This window comes from Perca fluviatilis, chromosome 10 (assembly GCF_010015445.1).
Source record: "Perca fluviatilis chromosome 10, GENO_Pfluv_1.0, whole genome shotgun sequence".
NCBI classification, from domain to species: Eukaryota; Metazoa; Chordata; class Actinopteri; order Perciformes; family Percidae; genus Perca; species Perca fluviatilis.
The window spans coordinates 36,863,558-36,877,653 of NC_053121.1; positions in this window are offsets into that span (position 1 = coordinate 36,863,558).

The window sequence follows — 14,096 nt, forward strand, 5'->3', positions numbered from 1 at the left end:
TTTACACATTACATGCACGTTGTTGCCTTTGACCACAATTTGAAGTAGTGCTTATATCTCCACCTTGAAAATGCCAACTTTTCATCGGATTTCTCCTGACTTGCCATCTCTGCTGCTTCATCGAATCTCTGTTTAGCTGTTGTGTGTGTGGCGCGTGTGCAAAAACACTGGTTCTGATTGGCTACCATGAAACATGAATCTGCCTTAGCCAATCATAATCACTTACCTCGTTATTAACCCACCTCCTCACTAGCTGCGAGCCAGGGTGTACTTTTACACTCTGCACAATGGCGATAAAGTTTAATCTAATCTAATCTAATCTAATCAACATGCCAGTGACAACACCATTACTCCATATCATTTGGGTATACTTACACATTTGGGCTGTGGGACCATAGGGCTGTGGGACCATAGGACTGTGGGAACATAAGGCTGTGGGAACATAGGGCTGTGGGACCATTAGACTGTGGGACCATTAGACTGTGGGAACATAGGGCTGTGGGAACATAGGGCTGTGGGACCATAGGGCTGTGGGAACATAGGGCTGACCCCTGTTTTTTAATGCAAATATAGACCACCAGAAAGGTGTTCACTTTCCTTCCCTTGCACAGAAACCATAAAACCGATAAGATGCTGAGACTGTGATCAGAAAAACCGAACCGTGGGAAACAGTCGTGGTTATTCTTAGCGTCTGTCTGCTGTTGAACAGTTCTGGTGGCAAATTTTATTTTAACCATTTCGTTTAAAGATTGTTTTAAACCTCCACAAAATCCTGCTCCTTCCTGTAGACTTTTAAAGCACCAGAGAGGGAAACAGCTACAGCCGTCAACTATAGCCCAGTTAAATTATTTAGTTTTACTAGTTTGAAGCTTCTCACATTGTTGTCTTTTGCTTAGATAGAAGTGGAGAAGACCGATGACTGTTTACGTAGGTTTCTGTCTCCTGAGATAAACTTGTTGTTTAGGCTAGTGAAAAGAACAGGAGCAGAGGGGAAGGTGAGACAATGGTGTGATTGTAATGATGTCTTCTTTTCAACTATGGCCATGCTAAGAGATACGTTCAGAGGGGTGGTTTAACAGAGGTTTTCACTATATGATGTGTGGATGTTTAGACTTTAGGTTAGAAGACTTTTTCAGACGTTGCTGCGGTACTTGTGAAACTGTGTTTTCTCTACATTTGCAAATGTAAATAAATACTCAAAGACCAAACTTTGGTTTAATTCTCAAACAGTCGTTATTCGTTTTGATTTTATCATGAATATCACTAAACTCTGCCGCTTCAAGGAAAACTTCCACCACACAGTCAAATCGACTCTCTCAGTTTTGAGTTAAACCTCTCGATGAGGACAACTTCAGCCTGGTCTCACAGCATTCTGTGAAATGATCACGAACTGTTAACAGTGCATTACCAGTGGCGTATCCAGGACATTTTTACTGGGGTGGCCAAAATGGGACACAAAGCTAGTGTGGGGTGGCCATGGCATAGCGAAGTTTAATGCGTATACGTTACTGCATGTCACATCCCCTCTGTCTCCCACGATTTCCTGTCTCGTAACTGTCAAAATTAGGTGTCTATGCTGTTAAAAGTCATTTTTTTTATTCCATTTCCACCTATCACAGTCCTCAAGTATCTCTGGTTATTTTAACATGTCTATTTTGAATCAGTAATTATGTTCAGGATAGGGTACACATTTTCTAAGAGCTATTTCCTTGTAGTGGATTAAAGTCCTTGTCTCTTCACAAGTTAGATTAGAGTAGCAAAATCCAACTGCTCTTAACTCATCCTATAGAATAACATGTATCAGTCATCAGCTCATCATCTGTGTCACCTGTATTGTTACCTGTGTTTGCTTTACTAATTGAGGCGCCATCTTGTGGTTACATTAAAAACACAGCAATCCAGGCAACAGAACAAACCAAAATGCTTAAAGAAAGAACCTTATTAAAAAGTGTATCTGTAAGCAAAAGATAAACTAAGCTTGTACTGAAATATTTGTTGTTCTTTACATGCTTAGTTTATGTTATTATTTTTAGCTTAAATATAATTTGTTGGAGATACTGGAATTTGAATTTTGTGGTTTGTTCTTTGCCAGGTGTGTTTTTATTTAACCACAAGATGGCACTTAAATTAGTAAAGCAAACATAGGTAACAATACAGGTAACACAGATGATGGCCTGATGACTGAATAATGTCATTCTATAGGATGCCTTGTGATGTATGAAAATGTGCAAAAAGTGGTTTTCAACCCAGACAGTATTCATGTCCAAGGCCCTGATGTAGGTATAAATTGTTGGCTTTGATTCAGCATACATTTGGAAGTTTATTTTAATCAAACAGTTAGGACTTAGAATCATAAATGGTTAAGATGCTGGGGTGTTTTGGCTTTGGGAGTACACATTCAGAGGGAACTACGATATAACTAAACATTAAATTACCATACCTCTCAATCGACACATTCCAGCGTTTTTATCGTTGTTGTATTGTTGCTGTTGTAACTGTGACCGTCCTCCTGTTTCACGGACCAGCAGCATGTGCAGGGTGCTCATCTCATGGGTCACCTGACCTGCATGGCCAAACGTCCGCTGAGCAGAAATCAGCTCTCACAGCCTCAGTACGACCAATACTGTGTTAGTTAAAAATGTAAAACCGGCCCTAAATCAGTTGATCAGCTGTCATCATTGATTGACAGCATTTCTCTTGTTTCTGGTCTTCACCTAAACCCAACTGTTCGTTCTTCTTCACCTAAACCCAACTGTCCCGTTCTTCTTTATCTAAACTCAACTGTCCCGTTCTTCTTTACCTAAACCCAACTGTCCCGTTCTTCTTTATCTAAACCCAACTGTCTCGTTCTTCTTTATCTAAACCCAACTGTCCCGTTCTTCTTTATCTAAACCCAACTGTCCCGTTCTTCTTTATCTAAACCCAACTGTCCCGTTCTTCTTTATCTAAACCCAACTGTCCCGTTCTTCTTTATCTAAGCCCAACTGTCCCGTTCTTCTTTATCTAAACCCAACTGTCCCGTTCTTCTTCACCTAAACCCAACTGTCCCGTTCTTCTTTATCTAAACCCAACTGTCCCGTTCTTCTTCACCTAAACCCAACTGTCCCGTTCTTCTTTATCTAAACCCAACTGTCTCGTTCTTCTTCTCCTAAACCCAACTGTCCCGTTCTAATTTACCTAAACCCAACTGTCTCGTTCTTCTTTTCCTAAACCCAACTGTCTCGTTCTTCTTCTCCTAAACCCAACTGTCCCGTTCTAATTTACCTAAACCCAACTGTCTCGTTCTTCTTTACCTAAACCCAACTGTCTCGTTCTTCTTCACCTAAACCCAACTGTCCCGTTCTTCTTTTCCTAAACTCAACTGTCCCGTTCTTCTTTACCTAAACCCAACTGTCCCGTTCTTCTTTACCTAAACCCAACTGTCCCGTTCTTCTTTACCTAAACCCAACTGTCCCGTTCTTCTTTACCTAAACCCAACTGTCCCGTTCTTCTTCCCCTAAACCCAACTGTCCCGTTCTTCTTTACCTAAACTCAACTGTCCCGTTCTTCTTTACCTAAACCCAACTGTCCCGTTCTTCTTTACCTAAACCCAACTGTCTCGTTCTTCTTCACCTAAACCCAACTGTCCCGTTCTTCTTTACCTAAACCCAACTGTCCCGTTCTTCTTTACCTAAACCCAACTGTCCCGTTCTTCTTTACCTAAACCCAACTGTCCCGTTCTTCTTTACCTAAACCCAACTGTCCCGTTCTTCTTTACCTAAACCCAACTGTCCCGTTCTTCTTTACCTAAACCCAACTGTCCCATTCTTCTTTACCTAAACCCAACCGTCCCGTTGTTGGAAACGTAAGCCCACCCACTTCCTTTTCCTTAACTTAAAGGGTCCCTGTTCATTTCACTGAGTTCTGTGAGATCAGGTTGACATCTTACAGGCTAACTTCTCTGGGCATCCAGGTGAAAAAACACCTACATTTCTTTTTGTGAGACGGAGAAGTGAAATATATTTTTTTTTTTTAGACACACCAGGATCCAGATTCAGCAGAAAAAACCTGCAGGTGTGTTCTTGTTGAAATCTCAGCCTCAGGAAAAGTGTAAGAAACATAAAAGAAGAGATTTCCAGCAGCAGCTGTGCGTCCCCGAGGCTTTGTGTTCAGTTCTCGACTCTCTTATCAAACTGCTGTAAACTCTTTGAACGTTACACACCTCTTCACAAACCTGTTTGTTTCTCATAAAGTTTTCCCGTGGTCCAGGGAAAAAAGTTTTTTTACCTTCTGGGGCCTCTGAAGGTTGTTCTTCGGCATAGGCGCCGATATATGTTTTCCTTCATGGGTGCTCACGGGCGCAAACCCTTTAAACCTACATTTTGTTGATTCTCAGCAAAAAAAACTTTTGTTCTTTCACAGATATGTGCTCATTCATGTGCAATTACTTCCACCAACTAATCAAAGTAGAATCTGACATTCAGAATCATTCAGAATACATACTAGCGAGTTGCTCGAATGACGGCAGCCATGTAGCGCCTCCATCTTTAAAATACATTAGCAAAAGAGGGACATATCTCTGCATTTCACCCAAGGGGGTAATCTTCGCTTCAGAGCTCGATCGTCCTATGGAGCCATTTCGATGCTACCAAGCCATCACCTCCCGTTAGCATCCCATTGACTCCCATTCATTCTGACGTCACTTTGACAGAGAATAACTTTACATCTGAAGAGTTTAAAGACTCTATTTGTCCGTTGTTTATTTCTAAAGAAACACGACAATGTATAAAAGGCTCCATTACCTTGTACCTCACGTTATGGCTCCGTAGCAGACGCTTTTGTAAAAATAGGCTAACGACTGTGTCATAACCACGAGACTTACACATAACGATTGTGTCACACAGTAGAGGAATTACCGTATAGTACAGGAGAAGCTTGCAGGCAGTTTCGACTTACATGAGCTGTTTAGGTTTAATGACTAATGTTAACTAGCATGTTAGTGATCAGTAATTAGCCTGTGCCTATGTTATCTCCTTACATATACCTACGCTCTCCGTCTCTGTAAGATTGGGAATGATTGCGATTTCTCTTGGCACAGCTACCAGAAGACTTCACACTTTCAGACAGGTTGCTCACTTACAGTCAGTGGCACCGTGACGAACGCCAAGGGGAGACTACTCGCCAAGGAAGTTAAAAAAAAGAGAATTAAAACGACAGCGCGACAAAGCAACAAGACCAAAATTGATATTGGAGTGGCTAGAACAGCTGCGTGTAAACGATGGAGATACTAAGAGATCATTTCGGGTTCGGGCCACCGTAGGAGGAAGGGCTAGAAAGTAATATTCAGTTTGTTGTCATATACAATTTCACCGCTAGATGGGAGAAATTCTTACACATTGTAGCTTTAAAAAAAGCTACATTAAATGCTATGTGCACGCGCACTAACCCTCACTCCCTCCCCCAACCATCTTGTCTGTGATTGGCTGGAACGTGGTTTGTTGTATTTTGGTGCACAGCCTGTGCCTCCTAGTGTTTGTTTGACGTTAACGACCCCTGCGTTGTCTCCCGAGACCGGGCTGTTTCACGGTGTGTTCAGGGGACAGGCAGCTAGCGGATCAAGGAGAGATGCCTACCATTTGAGACAAAAATTAAATCACGCTGAAAACATGCAGGAACTCATAGTGCACCTTTAAGGGATTATTTGGACCTTTATTGGCATGGAGATGCCTACGATTTGAGACGCAGGAACTCATAGTGCACCTTTAAGGGATTATTTGGACCTTTATTGGCATGGAGATGCCTACGATTTGAGACGCAAGAACTCATAGTGCACCTTTAAGGGATTATTTGGACCTTTATTGGCATGGAGATGCCTACGATTTGAGACGCAGGAACTCATAGTGGACCTTTAAGGGAATTTTTGGACCTTTATTGGCATGGAGATGCCTACGATTTGAGACGCAGGAACTCATAGTGGACCTTTAAGGGAATTTTTGGACCTTTATTGGCATGGAGATACCTACGATTTGAGACGCAGGAACTCATAGTGGACCTTTAAGGGAATTTTTGGACCTTTATTGGCATGGAGATACCTACGATTTGAGACGCAAGAACTCATAGTGCACCTTTAAGGGATTACTTGGACCTTTATTGGCATGGAGATACCTACGATTTGAGACGCAAGAACTCATAGTGCACCTTTAAGGGATTATTTGGACCTTTATTGGCATGGAGATGCCTACGATTTGAGACGCAGGAACTCATAGTGCACCTTTAAGGGATTATTTGGACCTTTATTGGCATGGAGATGCCTACGATTTGAGACGCAGGAACTCATAGTGGACCTTTAAGGGAATTTTTGGACCTTTATTGGCATGGAGATGCCTATGATTTGAGACGCAGGAACTCATAGTGCACCTTTAATGGTCTAATCATCTCAGCTGGACTAGTTACTCTGAGGACATATTTTAGGAAGATGTAGATTAAAGAGTGACACCGAGAGAACAAAATGAGTTCATTCATCTGTTTATAGAGTCTGTTCCTCCATGTTAGGAGATTTTCCCCTCAGTCTAATTTTATTATATGTTTTTTCCCACAGTGCGGATTTAAATATAGAAAGCTTGTGTGTGTGTGTGTGTGTGTGTGTGTGTGTGTGTGTGTGAGTGTGTTGTGTGTGTGTGTGTTTCTGTGTGTGTGTTTCTGTGTGTGTGTGGTTGTGTGTGTGTGTGTGTGTCTGTGTGTGTGTTTCTGTGTGTGTGTGTGGTTGTGTGTGTGTGTGTGTCTGTGTGTGTGTTTCTGTGTGTGTGTGGTTGTGTGTGTGTGTGTCTCTGTGTGTGTGTCTGTGTGTGTGTGTGTCTGTGTGTGTGCGTCTGTGTGTGTAGTTGTGTGTGTGTGTGTGTGTCTCTGTGTGTGTGTGTGTTTCTGTGTGTGTGTGTGTGTGTGTAGTGTGTGGTAGAGTGGGTGTGTGTTTGTGTGTGTAGAGTGTGTGTGTGTGTGTCTCTGTGTGTATCTCTGTGGTTGTGCGTGTGTAGTGTGTGGTAGAGTGGGTGTGTGTTTGTGTGTGTGTGTCTCTGTGTGTGTCTCTGTGGTTGTGCGTGTGTGGTTGTGTGTGTGCGTGTCTGTGTGTGGTTGTGTGTGTCTCTGTGTGTGTGTCTGTGTGTGCGTGTCTGTGTGTGTGTGTGTGTGTGTGTGTAGTGTGTGGTAGAGTGTGTGTGTGTGTGTTTGTGTGTGTGTGTCTCTGTGGTTGTGCGTGTGTGGTTGTGTGTGTCTCTGTGGTTGTGTGTATGTGTTTCTGTGTTTGTCTCTGTGGTTGTGTGTGTGTGTGTGTGTTTCTCTGTGGTTGTGTGTATGTGTTTCTGTGTGTGTGTGTGTGTGTGTGTGTGTGTGTGTGTCTGTGTTTCTGTGTGTGTGTGTGTGTGTGTGTGTGTGTCTGTGTTTCTGTGTGTGTGTGTGTGTGTGTGTGTGTGTGTGTGTGTGTGTGTGTGTGTGTGTGTGTGTGTGTGTGTGTGTGTGTGTGTGTGTGTGTGTGTAACGAGGAGCCTGGGGGATTTGATTCTTGAAGAGAAAAGACAAGAAAAAGGGGGGAAAAATAATAAGGAAAACAGCTGATGTAGGACACGACTCCCAGAGGTCAAATACCCCAAACATGCCCCACCTACGGCAACACACTCAAACCCTTTCAAGGTTTTACTTGGAGGAGCTACAGGCCGTGTTTCCCATGATGCTTTGCTGGATGGAGGTTCAGGGGGGCCTGGGAGACCAGTTAGGGCAGATACCAGACCCAGTTCCCCCTTGACCTATCCATTAAAGCTTCCCAGTCAGACTGGAGCAGCCGTCGCAGCTGTTTGGCCGAAACAACCGTCTTCGTTCGCCGCCGCTGGCCACGAAAGGAGAGCGAAAGAGGAGCAGCGGGGAAAAAAATCAAGAAAACAAAAGCAGGAAGACGAGACACGTTCCTCTGAGGGCCTGAGAAAGGGGAGCAGTCTACAAACACGGGACGTACGATACAGCATTAGGGCCACATCAAGAGGTTTTATTTATTTTGCATTTCGAGAATAAAGTCAAAATGGCAGAATATAGTCGAAGTACCAGTTTGAGAATAAAGTCATCATCAGAAGAACGGGACAGTTGGGTTTAGGTAAAGATGAACGGGACAGTTGGGTTTAGGTAAAGAAGAACGAGACAGTTGGGTTTAGATAAAGAAGAACGGGACAGTTGGCTTTAGATAAAGAAGAACGGGACAGTTGGGTTTAAGTAAAGAAGAACGGGACAGTTGGGTTTAGGTAAAGAAGAACGAGACAGTTGGGTTTAAGTAAAGAAGAACGGGACAGTTGGGTTTAGGTAAAGAAGAACGAGACAGTTGGGTTTAGATAAAGAAGAACGGGACAGTTGGGTTTAGGTAAAGAAGAACGGGACAGTTGGGTTTAAGTAAAGAAGAACGGGACAGTTGGGTTTAGGAAGAGAAGAACGGGACAGTTGGGTTTAAGTAAAGAAGAACGGGACAGTTGGGTTTAGGTAAAGAAGAACGGGACAGTTGAGTTTAGGTAAAGAAGAACGGCACAGTTGGGTTTAGGTAAAGATGAACGGGACAGTTGGGTTTAGGTAAAGAAGAACGAGACAGTTGGGTTTAGGAAAAGAAGAACGGGACAGTTGGGTTTAGGTAAAGATGAACGGGACAGTTGGGTTTAGATAAAGAAGAACAGGACAGTTGGGTTTAGGTAAAGATGAACGGGACAGTTGGGTTTAGGTAAAGAAGAACGAGACAGTTGGGTTTAGATAAAGAACGGGACAGTTGGGTTTAGGTAAAGAACAACGGGACAGTTGGGTTTAGGAAGAGAAGAACGGACAGTTGGGTTTAGGTAAAGAAGAACGGGACAGTTGGGTTTAGGTAAAAGAAGACAGGACAGTTGAGTTTAGGTAAAGAAGAAGGCACAGTTGGGTTTAGATAAAGAAGGACGGGGACAGTTGGGTTTAAGTAAAGAAGAACGGGACAGTTGGGTTTAGGTAAAGAAGAACGGGACAGTTGAGTTTAGGTAAAGGAAGAACGGGACAGTTGGGTTTAGGTAAAGAAGAACGGGACAGTTGGGTTTAGGTAAAGAAGAACGGGACAGTTGGGTTTAGGTAAAGAAGAACGGGACAGTTGGGTTTAGGTAAAGAAGAAACCGGGACAGTTGAGTTTAGGTAAAGAAGACGGGACAGTTGAGTTTAAGTAAAGAAGGACGGACAGTTGGGTTTAGGTAAAGAAGAACGGGACAGTTGGGTTTAGGAAAGAAGAACGGGACAGTTGGGTTTAAGTAAAGAAGAACGGACAGTTGGGTTTAGGTAAAGAAGAACGGGACAGTTGAGTTTAAGTAAAGAAGAACGGGACAGTTGGGTTTAGGTAAAGAAGAACGGACAGTTGAGTTTAGGATAAAGAAGAACGGGACAGTTGGGTTTAGGTAAAGAAGAACGGGACAGTTGGGTTTAGGTAAAAAAGAACGGGACAGTTGGGTTTAAGGAAAAGAAGAACGGGACAGTTGAGTTTAAGTAAAGAAGAACGGGACAGTTGGGTTTAGGTAAGAAAGAACGGGACAGTTGAGTTTAGGTAAAGAAGAACCGGACAGTTGGGTTTAAGTAAAGAAGAACGGGACAGTTGGGTTTAGGAAAAGAAGAACGGGACAGTTGGGTTTAGGTAAAGAAGAACGGGACAGTTGGGTTTAGGAAAAGAAAAACAAACGGACAGTTGAGTTTAAGTAAAGAAGCAGGGACAGTTGGGTTTAGGGAAAGAAGAACGGGACAGTTGAGTTTAGGTAAAGAAGAACGGGACAGTTGGGTTTAGATAAAGAAGAACGGACAGTTGGGTTTAGGTAAAGAAGAACGGACAGTTGAGTTTAGGTAAAGAAGAACGGGACAGTTGGGTTTAGATAAAGAAGAACGGGACAGTTGAGTTTAGGTAAGGTAAAGAAACAGGACAGTTGGGTTTAGGTAAAGAAGAACGGGACAGTTGGGTTTAGGTAAAGAAGAACGGGACAGTTGGGTTTAGGTAAAGAAGAACGGGACAGTTGGGTTTAGGTGAAGAAGAACGGGACAGTTGGGTTTAGATAAAGAAGAACGGGACAGTTGGGTTTAGGTGAAGAAGAACGGGACAGTTGGGTTTAGGTGAAGAAGAATGATGTTTTTTGTATGTGTGTGGAAGCACCAGAGACAAAATAGCACACCAAATCCCAGAAAAAGTGATTTTTTTAATAATATGGGCACTTTAAGTGTGTGTGTCTCTTCTCATTCCCTCCACAGAGTCTGGACCCCTGTGTGGATCCCCCTCTCCTGATTGGCTGATCATACTCCCAGCGGCGTGCGTGCCCGGTGTCAGCGGCATCCTGCTCCTGTCAGCCGGATTCATCCAGACAGACATTTGCAGGGGGTGGGGGGGGGGGGGAGGTTTTACAGCTTCATTTGTTGCCGAGGACAAATCGGCTGAGATCTCCCCGGCGAGATTAATAGCACGGCAAATCATGGCTCCTGTTGCCGCGGCGACAGGCGTTCCCCGAGTGCCGTTCCCCGTGGCTGCAGCTCATTTAAAAGCCGTATAATCTCGCCGGTGACGGTGACGGAGCGGGGGAAATCGCATCGCTGGACCAGGACGCCTGACAGCTGCATTAAGGCCTGCCAAGGCCGCTTCACGCCCACCTCACTCCCCCCCCCCATCACCCTTCATCATCTCCCAGCATGCCTCAGTAACAGAGAGGAGCCTCTTATGGCGGCTGCTGATGTCTGTGGAGATACGAGCGGCTACTGCTGCACCCTAGCTCGCCTCTGTACAACACCTGTCTTTTTAGTGAGATCCTTTATGTTTAACATAAAAAAATAGAAAGCTCTATCACCAAACACACCAGACTCCATTTAAATAAACAGTCATTTTAACAGTGTAAAACAGACTTCATAATTCAGACCTCAGACTTAATAATTTTATCAAAAGCTGTCTTGGTTCATCTTTCCACTGTTCCAACAATCACCACTCTGGTTTGGTTGAAAAAACCCTTAATTCACCCGTTTACATGTGGAGATATGCTGGCTCTATACACGCTAAAAGTCCTGATTGTTTACATGGAGTCTGGTGGAAATATGCTGGCTCTATACACGCTAAAAGTCCTGATTATTTACATGGAGTCTAGTGGAGATATGCTGGCTCTATACACGCTAAAAGTCCTGATTATTTACATGGAGTCTGGTGGAGATATGCTGGCTCTATACACGCTAAAAGTCCTGATTATTTACATGGAGTCTGGTGGAGATATGCTGGCTCTATACGCACTAAAAGTCCTGATTATTTACATGGAGTCTGGTGGAGATATGCTGGCTCTATACACGCTAAAAGTCCTGATTATTTACATGGAGTCTGGTGGAGATATGCTGGCTCTATACACGCTAAAAGTCCTGATTATTTACATGGAGTCTGGTGGAAATATGCTGGCTCTATACACGCTAAAAGTCCTGATTATTTACATGGAGTCTGGTGGAGTTTGGTGATGGTGATTTCGGGTCTGTTTCATGTTAAACTAAAAGGATCTTACTCTTTAACTAAAAGCTCTATCTCTGTAGGGATCCTTTCATAATGTTGTCAGACACTTAGAATAATAATCTGAGTCTGTCAGCGGTGAAAACAGAACTTTTAGTGGACGCTAACTGATGCTGAACATCTGTCCCGTAGGGGTACAGATCGGTTCTCATTCAATACTGGGCCAATTTCAAAGATGTTTGTTCACATTACTCAGACGCCAATGCATGGGAAAATAGGGTCCAGGTTGTACACGCACACACACACACACACACACACACACACACACACACACACACACACACACACACACACACACACAGACGGAGACAGACACACACACAGACACACACAAACACAGACGGACACACACACACACACACACACAACACCGACGGAGACGAGCACACACACACACACACACACACACAGACAGACTGAGACAGACACACACACACACACACACACACACACACACAGACGGAGACAGACAACACACACACACACACACACACACACACACACACACACACACACACACACACACACACACACACACAGACGGAGACAGACACACACACACACACACACACACAGACAGACACACACACACACACACACACACACAGACGGAGACACACAGAGACTAACACACAGACACACAGAGACACACACAGACACACACACACAGACACACACACACACACACACAGACACACACACACACAGACAGAGACACACAGAGACTAACACACAGACACACAGAGACACACACACACACACATACACACACACAAACACACACACACACACATACACACACACACACACACACAGAGACAAACACACACACGCATACATACACGCACACACACACACACACACACAGACGGAGACAGACACACACACACACACCTTAACCTTTAAGATTAAATGAAAATGGTTCATCCATTTATCAACCTCATGTTTGTGGCTCTGCGATCCAGTAATTAGTTGAATATACATACATGTATATTTAAGACATTTAAATAGCTCACGACTTGATTTGCAAATCAAGCAATCTGATTGGTCTAAATACTTCCTCCCACCACTGGCTGCAGCCCCGCCCACTGGGTTCACAGTCAGGTCACACACCTGCACAGGTGAGCCTCATCAAGACATTTAAAGGCCTCCCAGTGGACTGAGCGCATGCTGTCATGCTGTGGATTCTCGTCAACGCTGAAGACGGCCTCTTTACGTTAAAGTAAGTGGATTATTTGTGCTCTGAATAAATTCTGTTCCAGCCTCCATGTTTCTCTCTGCTTCTCTGCACGAATGAAAGACCCTTAAAGGTCCCATGGCATGAAAATGTCACTTTATGAGGTTTTTTTAACATTAATATGAGTTCCCCCAGACTGCCTATGGTCCCCCAGTGGCTAGAAATGGTGATAGGTGTAAACCGAGCCCTGGGTATCCTGCTCTGCCTTTTGAGAAAACGAAAGCTCAGATGGGCCAATCAGGAATCTTCCCTTTATGACATCATAAGGGGAAAGGTTACCTCCCCTTTCTCTGATTTGCCCGCCCAGAGAATTTGGCCCCCCCATGAGAGAGAGAGAGAGACATCATGGCTTTCAAACGAGCAAAGTGGCAGTTAATAAAAGAGACTTCAGATACAATATTAGGGGACCACTAAGGTCTATATAAAGAGACTTCAGATACAGTATTAGGGGACTACTAAGGTCTATATAAAAGAGACTTCAGATACAGTATTAGGGGACCACTAAGGCCTATATAAAAGAGACTTCAGATACAATATTAGGGGACCACTAAGGTCTATATAAAAGAGACTTCAGATACAGTATTAGGGGACCACTAAGGTCTATATAAAAGAGACTTCAGATACAGTATTAGGGACCACTAAGGTCTATATAAAGAGACTTCAGATACAGTATTAGGGGACTACTAAGGTCTATATAAAAGAGACTTCAGATACAGTATTAGGGACCACTAAGGTCTATATAAAAGAGACTTCAGATACAGTATTAGGGGACCACTAAGGTCTATATAAAAGAGACTTCAGATACAGTATTAGGGGACCACTAAGGCCTATATAAAAGAGACTTCAGATACAGTATTAGGGGACCACTAAGGCCTATATAAAAGAGACTTCAGATACAATATTAGGGGACCACTAAGGTCTATATAAAAGAGACTTCAGATACAGTATTAGGGGACCACTAAGGCCTATATAAAAGAGACTTCAGATACAGTATTAGGGGCCCCAAGGCCTATATAAAAGAGACTTCAGATACAATATTAGGGGACCACTAAGGTCTATATAAAAGAGACTTCAGATACAATATTAGGGGACCACTAAGGTCTATATAAAAGAGACTTCAGATACAATATTAGGGGACCACTAAGGTCTATATAAAAGAGACTTCAGATACAGTATTAGGGGACCACTAAGGTCTATATAAAAGAGACTTCAGATACAGTATTAGGGGACCACTAAGGCCTATATAAAAGAAACTTCAGATACAGTATTAGGGGACCACTAAGGTCTATATAAAAGAGACTTCAGATACAGTATTAGGGGACCACT